Here is a 21,090-nt window from a genome sequence, read left to right on the forward strand (position 1 = left end):
TCCGATATTTTGTCCCTCCTTGTCTAAATTCACAACTGTATTTAATGACACATTTAAATATTCACGCAATCTAACCCCCCCCCCCTCCCCCCCCAAAAAACCTGTATTATAGATGTATTTTGGGTTCTTAAATGACGATTAAAAAAATATTTTTAAAAACAAGATTTGGGGCACTGTTCATATGTCTTGACGGTCCTGAGCCAGTGGTGGAAATTCCACGTTCATTTGGCAGAGGCCAGTCTCTCCAGCAGCACAACGACTGTCAGCTTTACCACAAAGCGTTGCTCATGATGTGGCCTCTGTCGGGATGATGGTAGAAGGGCCGAGTGGCGCCTTGATCGCCATTGGAAGTCACGAACCTCTGACATAGAGCCACGTCAGTCAGCCAGATACGTTCCACTTCACATCCTCTCTCTCTGTCTCGCTTTCGCGTGGCGTTTGAAGAGCAACTGACACGACGTCGGTGTGCACTGTGTGAAGTCGAGGGAAGGGAGTTCGAGAAAATGAGGGCAGCAGAAGAGGAGAGGCGACCTCCAACCACATTACCGACCCTGATCAGGGGGGTGGCACTCGGGTTGGCCACCCGCCCGCGTTTGACCCGGACGGCCCGGCGATCGGCAGTTGCGTTTAGGCGGCAGGAATCGCTTACGTGGCGAGGCCCGACGCCGGTATTGCGTCGAAATGCATCGCGGCTTACAGCGCGGCTACGATGGATCTTGGCTGCCGGAGAAATACGCCTTGGGTTTGGCTTCCTGGAGGGAAAAGGTGGACAACCGTTTGGCGATGGCGGCGAGACACAGGCGGTTGGTTCGGTGCCATCGGTGCGGCAGGCAAGCGTGTGACCTGGCCACCACCTCCACCATTGGTGGCCGTTTGAACCCCAACGTGTGGCTTTTCGTAGCCAGCGGTGGCTCAGCGGAGGGCGCCGTGGTTGACGAGATGTTAAATGCCTCACCTGGTGTGCAGGAGGTCGTGAGTTCGATCCCGACCCTGACGCCTTCTGTGTATTTGGGGTTTGCGTCTCTCTCTCCCTCTCACTCCGTGGTCGCCTGAATTTTCTTTCTTCGGGCCCTCCAGTTTGTTCACCTCCACATTGATTATAATCAACGTGCGTTTAGAGTATTTGGCTACTCTCAATTTCCGCGTGATAAGCCACTTCATTAGGCCAACATTTGTGGACAGGTCGCTTTTGAAAAGGAGCTACATAGCTCAGTGGGCCTTACGTGGTGAAATTAAAATAGTTGAAGTCGTTAAAAATACAGTAGTTAGTTTACCCCCCACTGGTTTTCCCCCCTGCTCCGTCCCTTTTCTTCCCCCAGTATGTTAGTTACATTACCCCTTACCCCTTCCCCATATAACATCTTCATACCCCTGCAGGTGGTCCCCACTTGGGTAGGACAGTGAGCCCATTCCCCCCCCGCCCCACCCCCTTCTCAAGCTCCTTTCGTGCCGAAATCGGGCTTGGTGTTTCTGAGTTGCGATGAAAACAGAAAAACAACGTTTTTTTTGCTTTGTTGGGAGCCGCCGCTTGTGCCGCTGCTGCCGCCGCCACTACCGCGTGCCAGCTGACTTTCTCAGTTGCCTCTAGCATCCTTTTGTGCTTGCCCAACACCCCCCCCACCCCCCTTTTCCTCCACGCCCGCCCATCCTCCGTAGCCCCCCAAAGCCTTATTTGCGTACAAACACAATTGTGAGCCTGCCGTCGGTCTAAATTATGCATCCAAATCGTTTGGATCTCGATTGTACACTCACTCACTCACTCCACCGCTCCACGCACCCCTTTGTCGGACTTCGTTTTTTGTTTTCGCCGGCGAGGCTGACGGGTTGCACTTTATCGCTTGCATGACGGCAGACGGTTCAATCAGTGTTCTGTGATGAACATTTTACAAACGCGCGAATGAATGTGCGTGGGCCCGTTGTCTGCCACCTCGACGAATGAAGGCTTCGGTGTACGGACGCGGTCGTGAAATCCCGAATAACGCTTTGGGAGTTTGCGGTCGTGGCTGCTGGTTGTGTCGAGTGAGTGGACAATGTCTCACCGTGACAGAACAAAGTTGTCCGGATCATTACATTGTAGGATCGTGACAGGTGACAGCGGCATCGGAAGGCCGTCATCCAGCAGTGGATTCACCATGGCTGATGATAATGATGAAAATAAATATTTATACGAAACAACTATAAACATTTTCACTTATTTTGTGTAAAACTAATTTCATCGTGGGAAGTATGGCACTTCCCATCATGTAGCTTTGCTTTGACGTTTGATAATTTTATTTTTAAAATGAAATTAGTTCGCTAACATATTTTAAAAAGTTCCTCTTGACACTCAGTGTCTACAGATGGAACATTCATCGCGTGCAGATTCAAACCCTGTTGGCGTACAGCGTTTATTGTGATAATTCATCCTTCTGGATGATATCCAAAAAGAACACCACTAACATGCACTCGACACTATGGGATCCTGCGGGGAATTCAATAAAATTCTAAAGATATAAAAAAAACAATCCTGTGGGATCTCAAAGGGATGTGGGTTGTTATTTAATTGCAATATCTGCAAGTGTTTATGAGCATGTGTGGAGACGGTCAATTTCCAACCAGGCACAGCAGTGGTGAGATGTTAACTCCCTCGCCTGGTATGCACGAGGTTGATGGTTTGATCCCGAGACCCTGACGCCTGTATATTTGGAGTTTGCATGTCTCTCTTCCCGTGTATTTTTTCTCCGGTCCTCCGGGGTTTTTCGCTGTACATTTAGAAACGTGCGTTTAGAGTGTTTGGCTGCTAGAAATTTTCTACGTGATAAGCCACTTTGTTGAGCTTTCATTTGTGGCCAGTCCGCTTCTGAAAAAAAAAGCTGTATAGTTCAGTGGGCCTTACCAAATAAAACAAAATAGGAATAATAAAAATTTAATTTGTTGGGACCCACAGACACTTGCGGTCCACTACCTCAAGAGTTGACGTTATGACCGTAAGTTATTCCCACACAAAGATTCATATTTACAGATTGCACCAGATTTTGTCCTTTGGGTCAACATTTCCAGTGTCTTGCTGGTAAAAGTTTTAACACATCGTACGCCCCCTTAAGCATTACAGTACATTATGACCCACTGATTCACGTATTCAGGTCATAATGTACTGCCTGCCTTGCTTAAATTGGCTTCTCAAGTGTTGATGAGTTCTGTGTCAGTCACCAATTATTGCATTTTAACAGATCATATTATCTTCGGCTTTTTGCTTAAATTTGGACGGGGAAAAAATCTGATGTTAATAGTTTGAAAATATTACTGTGATTGACATGCGATGAACGAACGCTCTTTGTAGGGCATGTACATGGGGTGTCGCAAGTGGGGATGTTTTCTAACACTGAGTAGTGCACTGCTCGCTACAGAGTTCCAAAGAGACATTTCCTGATATCGCGACATGATGCCGATACACACAATTGTATTATAATTGGGGACAACAAAATAAGCAGCCGATAAAAAATATAAAAATAGCAGATTTGACGCATTGTTTTCTTTTTCAATGTAAGCAGTGTCTGGTTTTAGGCAGTGATGTTGTGTTTTTGCATTGCTGAGTAATTTGTGCACTGCGCTACAGACCCAGAGACCTAAGTTCGATTCCCGCTCACAGCCAACTTCAGTGACAAATTTCTGAATCGGTCCTGGGCCTCCCCTAGGACGACTCAGCCCTAACTGAGTACCTGGTGTGGTGTATAAGCATCAGCACTGGGGAGACAAAGGCCAAGGTGCTTGCCACCCACCCCCTCGTGTACCGTTCCGGCCTTAATACGTGCACACGAACGGCACTTGCCCCAAAAAGTCTGTTGAAGGCTACTTGGATTATCTGTATCTCTCGTTCGTGTCTGTGTATGTTCCTGCCCACCGAACGTGTTAAGAAAAAACCACACACAGGATGCACAACACTCAGAAAAATTCCGAATCCTCCAACCATCACCCTGCTGCTGGAAGTGCTAGAGTATTGACACGGGCGACACATCGTCCACTGCATTCATTGTGTGTTTGGGTGGGTGGGGGGGTTGGGGGCGGTAGGGGGGGGGGTCGCTTGGAGGATGGGCAAAAAAATTGCACATTCAGCCAAACACGTGGAATTCCACGCTTTACAATTTGCATAATGGTCATGCTGGCTGCTTGCGAGCGAGAGCGAACGTGATCCTAGCGTTGCTGGGAGGGGGAAGCGAGCGGCGATTACGACTGTGAAATGCCAACTATGCCAGCCAGCAGGCGTATGCATTTCCCCCCCCCCCCCTTTTTGGCGCTCTCCTGATATGTGCCCGCTTTTAATTTTGCCAGGCACTTGTTTTGTGTGGGATTTGGGTTGGGCTGGGTGAGCTGGTTTGTCATCGACATGCACATCTCTGGTTCGTGAGTGGCTGGGAATATCGGCGGGTGATATGAGGTGGCGGTGGCTTGGGCAGACCTTTATCCAGCAGTGGATTGAGCTTGGCTGATGATGACGGTGGTGAGGCATCGACCCCGCGGCGTCTCCGGCTGTGAATTTAATCAAGCACTCATTTTGCGCCAATGGTTAAATTATTACCGCAATGATCATCATCGTCATCATCATCGACACCAACATCATCGTCACCGTGAGCATCATCGATAAGTGTAGATATTTGCAACGTAATAAATTGCACTACGATCAAGCAATGCGAAATTATAATTGTTTCCATGTAGGCTTTGGCGGCTGACCTTATAGCAAATGACCTCAATGACCCTGACTCCACATGCACCCATCCCCCCCCCCCATCAAAGGCGGCTGCCTCATTGACCCACTGCTTCCTCTGCTCCTCATCCTCCGGTTAGACTCCAAAAGCCTGAAGCCTTTTCCAAACGCGACGCAACCTTGATGCATTGCGGTTCCTGTTGGGCGATATTGTGCGTTCATTGCACGCGATTTGTACGTGCGTGTTAATTCTAAAGTTAAACCAGAGTGCGCGTGCATTGTACAGCCCGTGCAGTACGTACGTTTGGTGCGTGTATATTTGTAACATTTTGGAAATGCACGTGGTGTCTGAGAGCCTCGAATGAGCTGAGGTAGACTCGCCGAACGTGAGTACTTGATGCGCCGTTGGCAAACACCAACGGTGGGGAGACAAAGGCGGCTGGGTGTGTGTGTTGCTGTCCACACTATCTGCGTACAGGCCTGTGTCACCCTGAGTAGGTGCTCGCTGACGACGCATCTCCAGACAGCCGTTATGTCCTCAATGGTAGATGATCTTTACACACGCGTTGTATGTATGTGTGCACACACACGTGTGTGTGTGTGCGATGCGTATTCTACACAAAATGCATGCGTTTGTATTCGAGCATATGCGTGCACTATCGCTGTACCGTATAACGTCCACGTTCGCTCAGAATGCCCTCTAGGGCGCTGCAGGCGTCTGTGTACACGTGGGTGGGTTGCGTCGTTCCGTAGATGATTTGGCACGAGGCGATATGCACAGGCACTGACATGGCACGCGCGTGTGCCTGGGTACGGACGCAAGCGGTCCGTGAGCCCAGTCGGTGGAACAACCCACGGGGTTTTTTCAGAAGCAGAGAAAAAAAACGTCTAAATGAGAAGAGCGATTGAGGAAAAAAAAATGTTTTGTTTCAATGGGGAAGAGAGAATGTTTAACCAGATCCTCTTTCCCAGGCAATGGGCAGCTGTAAGCAACTGTCGCCTAAATCTGCTGATGCTCGTTTCCATGGCTACCTCTTCCCCCACAATCCCAATCCCTCCAACCCTCTTGTGTCTCTCTCCCCCCCTCCCCTCCTCTCTCTCCTCCACTCCGCCTTTTGATTTTTTTTCCCCCCTCTCACCCTCCGCTCCGCTGTGCTTCGTCTCGGAAACCGGTCTTTGTCCGTCGCATTATCTCGCAATGAAAATTTAACAACCGTTGAAGATTTCTGCTCGTTGTATTTCTCGGACGGGCGGGCGGGCGCATGGTGTTTGGCGGTGCTGAAGGGAGAGCTCATTCGTCCGCCCGTTCGTTCGTTCAGATAGCCGGGGCGGTGGATTTGCCCTAGCGGCCGGCGGATTTGTTTGTTTATTTATTTATTCGCCTATTCCGTCCTTCACCCCCGGCTCACGATGCTGAAAGCGACTCGGGTTAGAATGCATGCGGCGTGAAAAAAAAAAACCTTGCAGCAAAAGGGGGCTGGGGGGGGTTGTGAGCAGCAGCAGCAGCGGCGTTGGTGGCAGAGCTATGCGCGTGACAGGGCTGGCTCGGGCTCCATTGCGTGCGAGCACGCGCGTGCGCAGGCACCGCTGCCTGCAAAATCGAGCGCGCTAATTCCCGTTAAGAAAACCCGGTGCGGCTGGTAGCTTCGCGATTAACAAAACAGATTTCTCTATATATACCGCGTGTGAGCAAAAATAAAAAAAGAATATAAACCCGCCTCCACCGCTTCCCAATTGGTGATATAAGACAGAGAGAGAGAGAGACAGAGAGATATAACATTCTCCACACCGCGATACGAGGCCCAGAGCGTCAAGACATTGCACGGTGGCCAAAAGAGAACGACTTGCCCTCTTGCGGGATTCCTGAGCGCCGGGTGCCATTCATGGCCGTTGCACAGCCGGTCTCCGGGCTGCGGTAATTCGTACATTAGTCTCACGGCTGAGCGAGCGAGCGAGGGGGCGAGCAAGAAAAGCGGTGCAAGCTAGCCGCGAGCCCGTGGTGAAGCCGTCCAAAGAATACTCGATGACTCCGCGCCCGGGGCCGGATTGCCGACTGCTACTGGCGTCCGTCGGTGTCGGGAAGCGGGCGGCCAGTCGGAGAGGCGTCTCGGATGCAGAGTTTGTGCCGCGTGCGACGGCCGATACCGAAACGATCTCGGGGCCCTAGGCTACGGGAGCCAGAGGTACGTGCGCGCGTCCGAACATCAACAACGACGACGTGCGTGCACACGCCACGCTTTGCGTGAGTCCAAGGGGTGGGGAGTAACCACGGGGCACTGCTCAAGGCAAACGTTGCGGGTTCTTGTTACACCTGCCGCCGCAAAATGAAAATTGCGGAAGGCTCGTGTGGAATTTTAATAAGCAAACCCATTCCGTGTATTCCACGCGATTCGTTTTCGGGAGGCGGCATTCGGGTTTGATAATGGGAATGCCTTTCTCAGCAGGAATGTGTGTGTGTGTTTATCGAACGTCTGAGGTTCATCGCTTCATAGCCAGCATCAGCGTCTGATAAGATTTCTCTGCATGAATATCACGGCAAGTGCCATATGTTGGCAATGAGTCAATGATTTGACCCACTGCTTGTAAAAGCGATTGTTTTCCTGTCTCAAATTTGCATGATGACCAGCATTCTTAAAATGTCGCTTCTGTGGAATTAACCCAGTAATAATTTTGTAGACAACAACAGAGCAATTGATCTAAATGATGATGGTAATGATGATAGAGCTACACGTGTATATATATGTTTTATTTTACACATTTTTATGGAAATATTTATCAGTGCTAGTTAATCGGTTTCTAATTTTACCCAGGAAAACGTCTCTCAGCTTCAAGATCATCTTTTTTCAGGGGGGTTCTGCTTAGTCCCATGCAAACTCAGTGCCAGGAGAAAACCAACATGTATCACATTTCTTTTAATCAACTTATGGCCATTTAAGTACGAAAACCTATCTCTCAGACGTGAACGCAAACGCTTGCGCATTCGTGGTAGATAACGAAGTGTGTGAAGGTGAACATGGCAAAAAATGTAACGGTGCAGCTCTGAAAAATTCACTCTTCACGCCACTGCTGCTGGAAGACGAAACTGCAGAGGCCCACTAGAGGGTATTTGTTGGCCTACTCTTCCGCAGCAGCCAGACGTCTTGGGAGGGTAGATGCGGCACGTGTGCACGTACAAATATGCAATTTCCCTTTTACCTGTTTTGTATATTAAACGCATTGTAATTGTACTTCCAAGGCAGGGCACAGAACATTGTTAGGAGACCAGGTTTTAAATTAGTTTTTCAAAGCTACGGACAAAACAAGAGAGAAAATTGGCGCTTCTGGAATAACACTCGGCAGACATCTGTACAACCGGGCTCAGAATACGAATTTTTTTAGCTGCAACTGGGATAACTTCGCACGTGTTATGTATGTCATGCTGTAATAGCCTGAATTCAAATTTGAATGGCGCCTTTGTACTTTCGACCGACTAAATCGCTAGCTGTTGGGAAATGTGACAACAAACGAATTCTCAATCAGGGCATTCAAATGCTGCATTGGAAATGATTGCAACTGGGAGATTGTATTTCCTTTCCACTGATGCTGGAAATGGGAAACATTTTTTATCTTGCGATGCTAGAAAAATCTAAAAGTATTGTGTCTCTGCTGAAAAAATCAACGAAGGGTTATTCTCTATGGTCATCAATAGCAGAATGTAGCCATGTAAAATTAAATGGCAAATGGTAACCAAGGTTTCCTTCTCGAAATTAAGTGCACGACTGACCATAGCGATGGCGAGATGTTACGTCTCTCGCCCGGTACGGTGGTGGGGAAAAGTGTGGGAACTTCCACCCTTTCCAAGATATCTGGCCAGCGCGGTTGCATAGGCCAAACATAGCCTCAAGAATTGCTCTCTAGATCTGCCTCTAGCAGAGGCCCTCCCAGCAGCAGTGACGTGAGCAAGACATTTCAGGGCTGCACTTTTACATTTGTACAAGTGGCATCGGTTCACCTACTGTTATAGAGTGCTCCATCACATGGCTGCTCAGTGTGTCTTCTTGCATTCGAAATATGATTATCGGAGGGGCAGAGCAGAGAAGGTCACTGTGGAATTAGCCTATAATTGATTGCATTGCCATTATGAGTCACGGTTTGTTTGTGTGAATGACCCGTTGCTGTGTTGTTTGGACCGTGCCGAGTATTTCTCCCCCGAGGGAGAGGGCGCATTGGACTGGCGGGGTTGAGTCTGATCAATGCAAGCAGCCGCTGTAGAGAGAGAGGGCACCGTGATGGTCACAGGCCAACCAAAAGAGTCCTCCTGCAGCTCGTACGATTGTTTGGGTGGAGCCCATCTCCGAGGTTGGTCCTGAGTCAAAGGTAGAAACACCACGTTCCTATGGCAGGGGCCGGTACCTCCAGAGGACAACTACCGTTGGCTTCTCACCAAGCGGTGCAGCCTCAAGTGGTACTCAGTTTACACACTCTGGAGAGATGATGATGATGATGATCTGAAGAGATGATGATGGAGAGATGATGATGATGATGATGATGATTTCGCACCTCTGATTAGCACGGTTGGTTACGTACTATGCGAAAGAAGTTCAACATACATACATACATGATGATGCTGAATTATAAATTACGATGATGATGATGATGATGGCGTTGTTGATGATGGTGGTGGTGGTAATTTTGATGATGGTATTTGCTGATGATGATGGTAACAATAATAACTCAAAATTACAGTGATAACATTTTGGGGCATTTGAACTCACAGTCAAATCATCGAGATCTCTGCTGATGAACCAACTGACCAGACTGACCCCAGCCACACTCACATATTACGGAGATTACACGTGAAGACAATCCCAGTGTGGATATACCCAGGTAAACTGCAGTTAAGTGGAAGGGCCAAAGATGAGCAAATCAGCCCGCACTAAAATGATTACTTCGCTTGATTCATTGAAATGCTAGGTTGCATGCCTGCGGCGAAAATCAATGTGGCCCAGTTTTAAATGACTGCGAGCTGACAAATTTTCCAGGCAAAATCCCACCATTCTAACACTCCTTTTCCAAAACCTCGTTCACACCTTCCGATATATTGACTCTTCCACAAAGGAAAATAGTCTGTGGCCTTCGTTTTGTCCCACGTGGATTAATTATCCTCTCCTCCATGGATTATCTAAACACATAGTCACCACATGTCAAATGACAAATAATTCTTCCACTCGGCTACTTATTCAGCCCCGTAACGTCAGGGGGCACTGGGGGTGACCGAGCCCCCCCTACTGATGACTCAGGCCCTCCTTTCTAGACCCTCACAGCAGAGTTGGGCGTCGCAAGCCTTAACTTGTATGCATTCTCCATCGCTTCGATTGCCGATCTCCCAGCGTGGGAGTGAAAACAAAAAGGGCGAACCTTCTTGGCTCTTTCGGTAAAGTTCTTCACCTGAGGACAGCTGCTTGCGTTGTGGCCGAAACGTCGTGAGAATTGCATTTTATTATGTTTAATTTTTATTCTTTTATTATTTCCCTTCTACGTGACTTTACCGAAAGAACCAAGAAGATGAATCCCTGCAGTCACGAAAGCTTTAAATCGAAAAAAGGGCGAATTTATGTAATCCCTTTGCCTTCGTCTACACAGCAGCATGAATGTGTGCACCAGAATTGATCATTCGGCGGGTCGCATGTGCTTTGGTAAAGAGTGGGTACTCCCACCATTGCTCTCTGAGAGAGGTTCTGTGGAGCTCGCTTGAGCGGGAATGTCTTCCACCGGCAGTGGGGCATGAGCAACCAATGTGCAGGGCTGCACGCCTGATGAAAGCAATCGACGGGACGTAGCTCAAGAGCACGTGAGTTCATCCGTGCTGTCCGGACAGAGATGTGGGAGAATGAGCCGCAGACTTGCCGTGTTTCTAGGTGCAAAGGCAGATGGAAAGTCGGTGCTCTGTCGTCGTTATTATCCAGCTGGGGTGACCTGCGACTCGGCACGCCGCTAACGGCCACCGCCGCCCTCCGCCACTGATAACGACCCGTGCATACGCGAGCACGCGAGCACGCGAGCACAAGACAACGACAGCCTCCACATACTTTTTTGGGGCAAGTGCTGTTAGCGAGCACCTATGAAGGCCGGCACGGCACACGAGGTGGTGGGTGGCCGCCTTTGTCTCCCTCGTGGCGATGTTTACACACCACACTAGGTACTCGTTTGAGGTTGAGTCGACCTAGGGGAGGCCCAGGATGAGTTCAGATATTCGTCACTGGTGTTGGCCGTGAGTGAGAATCGAACCCGGGTGGCGGGGTTCGGAGCGCAGCTCGCTAACCACTCCCCATCGCACGTACACACACTTGCGCACACTTCTGCACGCGCACACGCGTGCAATAGACTTCCGAATCCAGGGGCAGCATGGTATACGAGGTTTTTTGTTGTTCCGTGGCGCGAGTTCGTCATCACGTGATGGGTTTGAGCTCATAATCTTTAAAGCACGAGTGGATATTCTTTGCAATTTTCTCTCTGGGAATTTTCAAACGGACAAAGAGTAAATCCCTTCATATTACAAATCACTCGGGGTTTCCGTGCGTTTCCAGCCAGTTCTACGTGTGTGTGTGTGCGTGTAAATGACTGTCAGTTTGTCTTTTTATTAAGGAGACTTCATAGGGAAATGCAAAGCCACAGGCTGACTACTTTTCAACGTGCAAATGCCAAGCGTTGGTATTTTTGCGTGGTTGTGCAGCGCCTATCACGCCAAAATACTGCGAGGCAGGGTCGATGAATCGCTGAGAAAACACCATCTGCCATATACACTCGGGAGCATATAGGCAGCGAGGTGCCTGCATGAGGCAGTACAGCAAATATGTTGCTGACCTATTTCTACACACCTTTAGCATTCTTCCCTGGCATGCGTAGGGTTTTCTACGCACGCGTAGGCTTTGAGAGCATTTGGCTGCTATAAATGTCCACGTGATAAGCCCCTTCATTGAGCTATCATTTGTGGCCAGGTCGCTTCTGAAAACGAGCTGCATAGCTAGTTGGCCTTACCTGGTAAAATAAAATACAATTGTTGATTAACATTTCTTTGGACACTGGTTTCCTGAAAAAGATAGATAAAAAATAACATGTATTATATATACGCCCTCTAAAGAGTAGTTTGAGTATTTAGGATAATCATACTCTCTCAAAATGTTTGTGTAGGCCCATCCAAGTCTCCCCATTTTCTCCAGCCACGCGCATACTCAGTGTAATAGCGGGGGGCAATGCAGACAGCTGCCTGGTGGTAAAAACTGAAAACTGGGCCATAGGTGGCCCTGAGGACAGATATTTAAACTGTGCCAGCAGGATTATCGGAGAATAAACGACGGACAGCCTCGGCACGTGAGCCATGCGTGTACGTTTAACAAAAAATACGCACGCATGCGGTGCACCAAATAATAACGGTCAACGGAAATAATTCCACCCTCTTGGTTGCTTTGCTTATCCTCTTTGCAAAAGGTTCGTGCAATCCTTCTGCTGCGGGAGCTTCAGCAAGAATCAAATTGCGTACTCTATAATGCTGGATGATTATTACATTTGGAGTGGTCAGGGCAGGGCAATATCAGCCTGTTCATATATCTCTGCTTCTCAGTCTGCTTGGCTGTGTTTTTGTCTGCCTGTCTGTCTTTCTATCTTCTCTGCTTGTCTGTCTCCCTGTCTGTCTATAATCTCACATCTCGTTCTTTTGTCTGCATATCTTCCTGTATGTTTCTGCGTCTGTCTGTACGTTTCTTACTTCGCTGGGTGTTTGTCTGTCGCTATGCCTGTTGCAAGCCCATCCTTTATAAAGTCTGGGTGACCTTAAATTCTTCGTAAATGCCAGTGAGGCTCGTGTGCACTGAATGCTAAACGCGTGCAAGGGACCGTCTTTGCGTGCAAGTGTGTGTCTACTGTGAGCAAAAACGTCGCCAGACGTTGAAAAGGAGGGCCTTAGCCAACGCCTAAAAAGAAAAACGAAATTCTCTTTCAAAGTCATAGCATTGCCGTGGCTGAATTACGATTCACAGCCACTGCGGTGGTACAACGATGGCCGATTCTGAAAACTCTTATGAAGTCTTCCAGAAACGAATTTGTGTTTTACCTCTGTTGGTTATACATACCCTATGAGCGTGATTCTCTCGAGCTTCTCTGCTAGTGGGCAGGCCCTTCCTCCAGCAGTAGCACACGAGCAAGCAATCGCAGGGCTGAACATTTACTTTTTCTATTAGTCAAAGGTGGTGAATATGGACTGAAGACGCTGGCAAGAGTTGAGTGCATCTTATGACAAACTAAATTATTTTAATTTTATCCGGTAAGGCCAACTGAGCTATTAAGTAATTTTTTCAGCAGTGACCTGGTCACAAATTATAGCTCAACGAAATGGTTTATCGCGTGGAAATTTATAATAGCAGCAGCCACATATTCTTCACGCACGATTCAAACCACGGGGAGAGAACATGCAAACTCCAGATATACAGGCAGGCGCCAGGGTTGGGATCGAACCCACGACCTCCTTGAATGCCAGGCGAGGGAGTTAACATCTCGCCACCGTGGTGCCGGCTCGTGGACTGCCTCGTTGCGGGCGTGAGCGTGGAGGCGGAGATGCGCGTCGCGCGCCGCGTGTGTGTACGTACGTGAATGTGTGTACGAATGCACGTACGTAGCCAACCGTTGCTAATCGGAGGGTGCGGAAAAATCTAGGGCACGATGGACCCGAGCCACGTCCCGCGACGCCTTGCACACAATGGGCACGAGTCTACCCGCAGCCGCCGGGGAGAGACGGGGGGGGGGTGGAAGAACCGGCGCGCAAATTCCGTAAAAAAAAAAACTCCGCCACGCTCGGCGCGTGTCGACGCTACCAGCGCCGGAGGCGAACGCGCTGCCGTGCCTGGGCACCGTCGGGCAGGACAAATGTGTGTAATTTAAACTTCTTTTGCACCGTACGTACTAAAATAATGGATGGGTTTCGGCCACGGTGCCGATGAAGCCTTCTCAAGCGCCGGGCAATTCAGCGTTGCTGCACGAGGCGCAAACTTCGGTCAGTTGCGATCCGGGCCGGATTCGTTGGAGCACTTGTTGTCGTACCTGATGGTGGTGGAGCACTTGTTGTCGTACCTGATGGTGGTGGAGCACTTGTTGTCGTACCTGATCGTGGTGGAGCACTTGTTGTCGTACCTGATGGTGGTGGAGCACTTGTTGTCGTACCTGATCGTGGTGGAGCACGGACCTTCCACTTCTTTGGACTCGATAGAATGCAACGTAGAGCAATCGGGTCGATTGACGATCCGACAACACGCCCATCTGCTCCGGTCCCTCAGGTAGCCAGTGGTCAGTCGCCTGCTCGTCACTCTTCTTTTGCTGCTACCACTGTCAATGTTGCCATGAAACTTCACCCGTTGATTCTCACCCACTACTCCACCCATGGTTGACTGTTGTGTCTTGTCTATAATTGTTCTACCACCACTCATCCAGGTCACAGTGCTTCTCTTTCGGGTTATTTCCTCGCACTGCTCCACTTTGGACTTCACACCCCAATGTCTCTAAAATGTGGATTTGACTGACACGTGACAGGTACCTTGACAGCAAGGGACATGAGAAAGTATAATATCCATAGCGTGGATAAGGGTTCCAACTTGAATGTACCTCAGAAGTGGTTCTGTGATATCACATTCCTGAGGCCATTCCCGAACATGGGATCATCACAATTTCCCACAATATAGTGCGTTTTATCTCACGACTATGCGGCTAAGGGACGAATTTTTTTTTTATATTATCACGTCTGCATGATTGCCAGCGAAATACGACTGTAATTAACAGTGCATCTTTGTTACATTTAATAATAATTACAATTGATTTTTTTCACTTTAACAAAAAACGCATTATGTTATATATGAACAGTATTTATTAATAAAATGACTAGCCCAGTGCAATTGTCTATTGTGCTGTCAATATTTGTCACATCCACAATTGATGTGGCCTGTTGCCTCAGGCTGCTGTGCGATATCACACTGTCTAGGTCAAAAGGTCAAGGTGGTTTGTGACAGCACAGCCCCTTAATTACGTGAACTATTATTGTTGCAGTACGCTCGTTAACATGATCATAAAAATGATCATTAACATGATCATTAAAATTACATCAATAATGGGTCGCGGGCCCCTTTCTCAATCCGCTGCTAGAGGAAGGCCTTCCCACCTCGTATTGGTTGTGGGGGATAGTTGACCATACTTCACCATGCTGGCACAAAATGGACTACTCTTGTGAACGCATGGTGATGATGGTACTGGTAGTCATGGTGATGATGGTACTGGTAGTCATGGTGATGATGGTACTGCTACTCATGGTGATGATGGTACTGTTACTCATGATGATGATGGTACTGGTAGTCATGGTGATTATGGTACTGGTATTCATGGTGATGATGGTACCGGTACTCCAGGTGATGATGGTACTGGCTGGAATGCCAACGATGATGTTGATACCAATGGTGGTGGTGGTGGTGATAGCGGCTGTCTTTAGACACCATGCCAATGAACACACAGTACGACCAATAAACTAATCGCAAATTGGACATTATGTTTTGGAACATAATTAGAATCAAACAATACGATGAATGGGAGCAGTAAATGATGGGCAATGGTTTTGGCATTTCAAGTGACATTTCCTGAAAGCCAATTGCCTGAAAATCAAAATCCTCTCCACGGAAAGTACAAAACTGTTCCTTATGTGTATTAAGAGCTAGTTGACCGAGGCAATTACTTTATACAATATATGCAATTATTATTGATTGATTATAATCATGGGTCGAAGTTTTTATTGAGGTCCTCCGTTGTAAACGTTTTTAACGGAGTTATTTTTTTTAAATAACAACACCGTGATTTATGTCATTGTAATCAACGGTCACGATTTATTTCATATTTATTAATTATAAATCAATGGTAAGTGGGGCCACTGCGGTTCAAGTGCAGAGTCAATCGGGCGCCGTCGCGAGCACCGGCGGATTCCAAAGCCACGCTTGCAGGGAACACTCTCGCCGCTCTTACCTATGAAACACGACAGCTGTGAGATCACCCGGCCACACACGCGCATAAGCGATAACAAACAGAAAATGTACAATATATCTCAGGACGCCGGCTTGTAAACGCAATACACACTTGACTTCAAAAACACACGAGCGTTTCCTTTATTGCCATTGGAACAGGGAAGAGCCACTGCGCTGTACAAGTCCTGCCACTGAAGGCTGTCTCGCCAGTCACTGTCCTCCCTGTCTCGTGATGAACGCAGATAATTAAAGAATTTGGATCCGCCGGGTACAATTTCTCTGGCAAATGCGTTCGAAATTGGGGTTGCACGGAAGGCAAGAGGTGGCTCTTTGGCAACGTAATGCCCCGTCCGCTTTGCTCGGCTCCGACCAATTGGAGACAACTGGCGAGTTTACGAACGATTCCTCTATTATGTTTGATTTAAAGCTTTCGTGACTGCAGGGATTCATATTCTTGGTTCTTTCGGTAAAGTCACGTAGAAGGGAAACAATAAAATAATACAAAAATATAACAATAAATTTCTCACGACGTTTCGACTGCAACACAAGCAATCATCATCAGGAAAAACACAGCAAGAAAATGTTCTTGCCGTGTTTTTGTGTTTTTCACACCTGATGATGATTGCTTGTGTTGCAGTCGAAACGTCGTGATAATTTTATTGTTTTATATATTTTTTTATTTTGTTTCCCTTCTACGTGACTTTACCGAAAGAACCAATAATATGATTCCTCTTTTGTTCGTTTTTGTGATCGCTCGGAACGTGAAACCCCCTTGGTGCGGTGCATCACTCTGGACCAAACTGCTGCAAGGCAACAGTTGGCAAGCAGATTATGCGATTTGATTCATTCAAGCGGGGGATGGGATAAAATGTTCCCAAGGAGACACTTGGGAACAATTAAGCAGGATGCAGCGCATTCATGTCTTGAAACAACAATAATAATAATAATACTCACCATCATCATCGAATGCATAGCGACATTCATGCCGGACTAAAAGATTGACATAAATTCTGAATTCACAACAGATTTTTCGCAATTAGTAATCGTAATTTTTAACGCTCTAATAACGTGCGTCGGAGGCCGGCGATGATGACTTGTGACCCGAGGTTTTGCACGCCAGCCACCGACCAAGACCATTCCTAATGGGTTTTAGCTCAGCAGCTTTGAAGGCAGCTGCGTCAGGGTTGAATTTCACCGGAGCAAAAAGTGGGGAGGGGGGGGGAAAGAAAAAAACACAAGAAGAAAATTGCTCTTCAAGCTCATTGCTTTAAGGCATCAAATGAGCCTCTGCAGACTCACGAATTGGGTATTTCTGGAAACGGCCACGCGGTCCGAAACGCAGCGGCTCCGGTTTCTGCCGTCACTCTGCTGTACAACAGCAGCTCCTGCTCCGCTGGATCCACATCCAGCCGCCGTTGGTGGCGATTGAACCTGACGGGATGTCTACGGTCGCGAGCGCGCACGGTGGCAGCGGCGGCGTTGTCGTTTGAAATCTCGGAGCTTTCCCGCGGCTGCGTCACTCTTGGCCAGTGGCTTTCTGGGTTTCGGAATATTGTTGTTGAACGCTAAGAATCCTCAATTGCGCCGATTTAGTCTGGGTTTCTGCGAGCCTTATTCCATTCTATTGCGTTCACGTGTGCACGCGTGCTCGTGGTTTTGCACGCTTGTTTAGGTGTCTATATACAGTCATTTCAATTGTAAACAAGCGGTGACACTGTAATGCTGCCAGGCTTTTGTGACGTCGTGCGAGTTGGGATGTCACAACACCCCATGCGGAGTTGACTCACCGGTGACAAACGCTGATTCGTACACTTGTAGACTAATTAACAAAGATATACCGACAAGAAGCCAGTTAGCCAAGTCAGACCTAATGGAAACCAAGCAGTAGAGCGAATAAAGATGAAACGGATCCTGTTTGTTCAATTGTTGAGTATAAAGTTAGCCAACCGATGTCAATGTTTCATAATTCATTGTGGCTTCATAGGACCACATTTAATGTTAAACGATCACTCTCTGCAGCAGTGCGAATTTGCACACTCATGCAGACAGACAGGCAGACAGCTATCATGTTGTGAACATATAAATAATATATATATACAAACACAGACCGTGTTTTGTTTGAAGTTTACCCCAGTACAGACTACATGCAAGAATGGCGATGTCAATTTGGATACGCAAAGCCTTATGGGATTGTTGTCGTGTCTTGCCGTTTAAGCACCTTTTCCTCGTAAATATTTGGCGAAAGCTGCAACTATCAACAATTGAATTAACAGCAACGTTTAATGAGCAGGAGATATGTCTCCTTCACATATCCATCTGTCCACGTAAATAAACAAATGTGCGTATTTCGCAACCAATATGCCGCATAGCCTTCTGGGAGTGCGTAATTTCAGCAGCATTGTTTCAAGGCAAGCAAATTCTGTCAGACTGATCTGTTTATTCATTAGCGATGGGAATGGAATTTTAGATTGTTTCAGCACTAATATTATCAGGAGTAGGTTTTATTGTTGGTTTCTGTTAGCAAGAGCACATTCCAGCCAGCAAAACACAAAGCGTTTGAACATCCGTATCTTTTGATTCGAAGCTTTCGTGACTGCTGCCTTTCTGTTTGTCATTCTTTGGAGGAGCGTGGTCAGCCAAGTGGGGTGTTGGCTGTCGTGTTGGCCGGCTCTCTGTGTTGTGTTGCATTGTGTTTCTAAGTTTACTAGGTTTGTTTTTTCTCATTCATTCTTACCTGATGATGGTTGCTTGTGTTGCAATCGAAACGTCGTATTCTATTATTATTTGATTAAATTTTCTACGTGACTTTACCGAAAGAACCATATAGTAATCCGTAACTTTGTTTATCTTTTTTTTACCATTTGCTGGGGTTTTTTTTCCCGCATGAACTCATGCAAGTGAAATATTATTCATGCACTCTACAAAATGGGGCACATGTTGATTTGAGTATGAATATCTGTGCAGAGCATTCCATTCCATTAATCAAGGACCCGCACTGCAAATATTTGTGGCTATGTGATCACTCTTTGCTCTGTAAAATGGATTGCCTTGCATGCTAATTAAAATGAGGAGTATAGAGATGCCAGTAGTATTATTTTTAAAAAATCTATCTCCAAGTCTCTATTGTCAGAAGATGGAATGGGTACACTTCATTACAGACAGTTTTGAATAATTCAATATCTGTACAATGGAGGCCTACGTACAAATGTCACATTCATAGTCGAGAAGCCGATGATTTAAGGCCTCGCGTTACGTTTAGCGGTGACTGTTTCATTTCCGCGAAAACAATTAACGTGAAACGTTACATATAACCACGAGCATGATGATCAAATACCAGTGTTCAAGGGAATGATGGGCTACCTGTTGGTCTGCCAATACGACTGCCCATCCATCCAAGGACACGTAATACATTTCCTGTACAACAGCAACCACTGCAGAACGTACCACATCAAATCGTCCGTACATTTGGTATACGCGCCCGTTCTTATCGGGCAAGGCTGTCACGAAGCCGCTATGTTTAGCACGTGGGTATGGTCGGTAAGAGTCGCGGGAATTTTTCAATTTTCACAAATTGGGTCTGTGACGCCAGCCAGGGTGCACGTCACGTGACCATCCGCGTCAACCGCGAAGGGGACAGTGTGCGCATTAATTGCTGATACACCCACAGCAGTATTAACCAGGTCAGCCTCTGGGCTCCAATCATGAACGAGCGGAAGATGCGCTGCCGCACAGCTATGCCGCGTATCTTACCGACACCAATGCCCGCAAGTGGATGTTGGCAATTCAATAATAGGGTGTTTCCGTGCAGTCAAATCTCTGATTAAAATTCAAGGCTCTCTGGATGGACTCCCTTGCCAGTTTGCAGATATCATTTGCTCCTCTTCGATTGCGTTGTATGTGTGTATTGCATATATGAATAAATAAATGTCCTAGCGTACGTATACACGGACGTGCTTAAATGCGCGTCTGCACGTGTATAATGGGAGTGTGCGATGAATGTATATATATATGTCCATTAATGCGTAACATTAAAAAATATCACCACATCTCAGAAGCTCACCGGGGTTGAGCCTTGTTAGTATGTGCACAGGAGGCTGTGTGGAGAGACCAGGCATTGTGAGCTTGCAATGCAAGGTGGCCAGGTTGTTTTTTATTCATCTGCGTGCAGTTTTGAGTGTTACCTCCTCGTTTGCTTGGGTTTTCTCCATGTACTTTGATTTGTTTCCCCACAAGAGGCCAAACGCTGATTAATGGAATTGGCCAATCATCCCGATTAGATGCAAGTCTCCTGCAAAAAAGGGATTGTGGTTTAGTGAGGCTTTCCTCAAGAAATACGTAAAATTTTGTATCATTAGCATTAAATGTGCCTGTGAATGTATACATGCGTGCGTTTGTGTATTGTGTGTGAATACTGTGCTGCAATTGTAGCCTTGTGGTATTACCAATAACCCCTGCACTTCAGATTTAGACGTTCATTAGTTCAAATCTACCCTCACCCCTACCTCCATCCAAGAAGACACGTTTTTAAGTGCGTATCTTTATTAAGGATACATTTAGAAAATGTAACATCAAAATATTGTTGTTTACACATAATTACGTAATGCATTTACATTAATTCCAAAACTGACCAAGACAGAATTGAGTAGAGCACCTTGTGTTTTACTTTAAACACCATTTTATGGGCATGCAGTCAGTCATTGGTGACCGGCCTCAGACCACTACGTTGTCTACGTTGAGAGTGCAGATTATTCACGGTGCTCAGATTACAACCCACAATTTCAGCGGTGTCGGCTAAATGTTAGTTTAATATGCAGACTTTCACGATCAATATTATCCGGAATATAGCTTGTATTATTATAATTGGTTAGATCGCGTAAATATAAATGTGTCGCTAACCCCGCCACCACCCGACACAGCCAATTAGTAAGGTTTGTCACGTAAACAGAACGTGCCAATTCGTTACTAGTACAGCAACACCGGTGTGGTGGAGAGTAAATCCACAACATTTACAATCTGAGTACGACTTTCACCGGCAATTACAACTAACATCATCAGGCGACAGCCAGATTTGGCTAAATGGTCTGACAAGTCTCCTGGCTCACCTGGAAAACCCTTTGTTTAAGCGTTTTTTCTTCGCGTCACTTTAAATGTAAAAACCGATAAATATTCGGCAGGTTTGTGATGGCGCTTGCCTCCGAATGCAGTGCTTGGAATGTGGAGGTTGGTGGTTGGCAGTCATAGATGTGTGCCAACGTTCGCAAAGTGTTGGGCTATAAGGTGACCAGGAGATGGCAGTAGAACAAACTTGTTTTCTGATTCATATTTTAATTAAAAAAAAATAGACTGAATATTGAGTCAAATGGCTTTTCGTCGTGGACAAAT

General features: G+C 47.0%; 1 protein-coding gene across 2 annotated transcripts in view; it reads left to right on the top strand.

The window, feature by feature from the left end:
- LOC144946120 (FYVE, RhoGEF and PH domain-containing protein 1-like) overlaps positions 1–21,090 on the top strand; it is a 121,980-nt gene that overhangs the window by 43,525 nt on the left and 57,365 nt on the right. The window contains exon 1 of one of the 2 annotated variants that reach the window (XM_078874876.1): positions 5,796–6,864. The exons of the other annotated variant lie outside the window; for it this stretch is intronic. The gene's annotated coding sequence lies outside the window, so the exon portion shown is untranslated. Of the gene's footprint in view, positions 1–5,795; positions 6,865–21,090 lie in introns of those variants that run through there. 2 annotated transcript variants of the gene reach the window in all.

The sequence above is a fragment of the Lampetra fluviatilis genome, chromosome 40 (assembly GCF_964198595.1).
Source record: "Lampetra fluviatilis chromosome 40, kcLamFluv1.1, whole genome shotgun sequence".
Lineage (NCBI taxonomy): Eukaryota > Metazoa > Chordata > Hyperoartia > Petromyzontiformes > Petromyzontidae > Lampetra > Lampetra fluviatilis.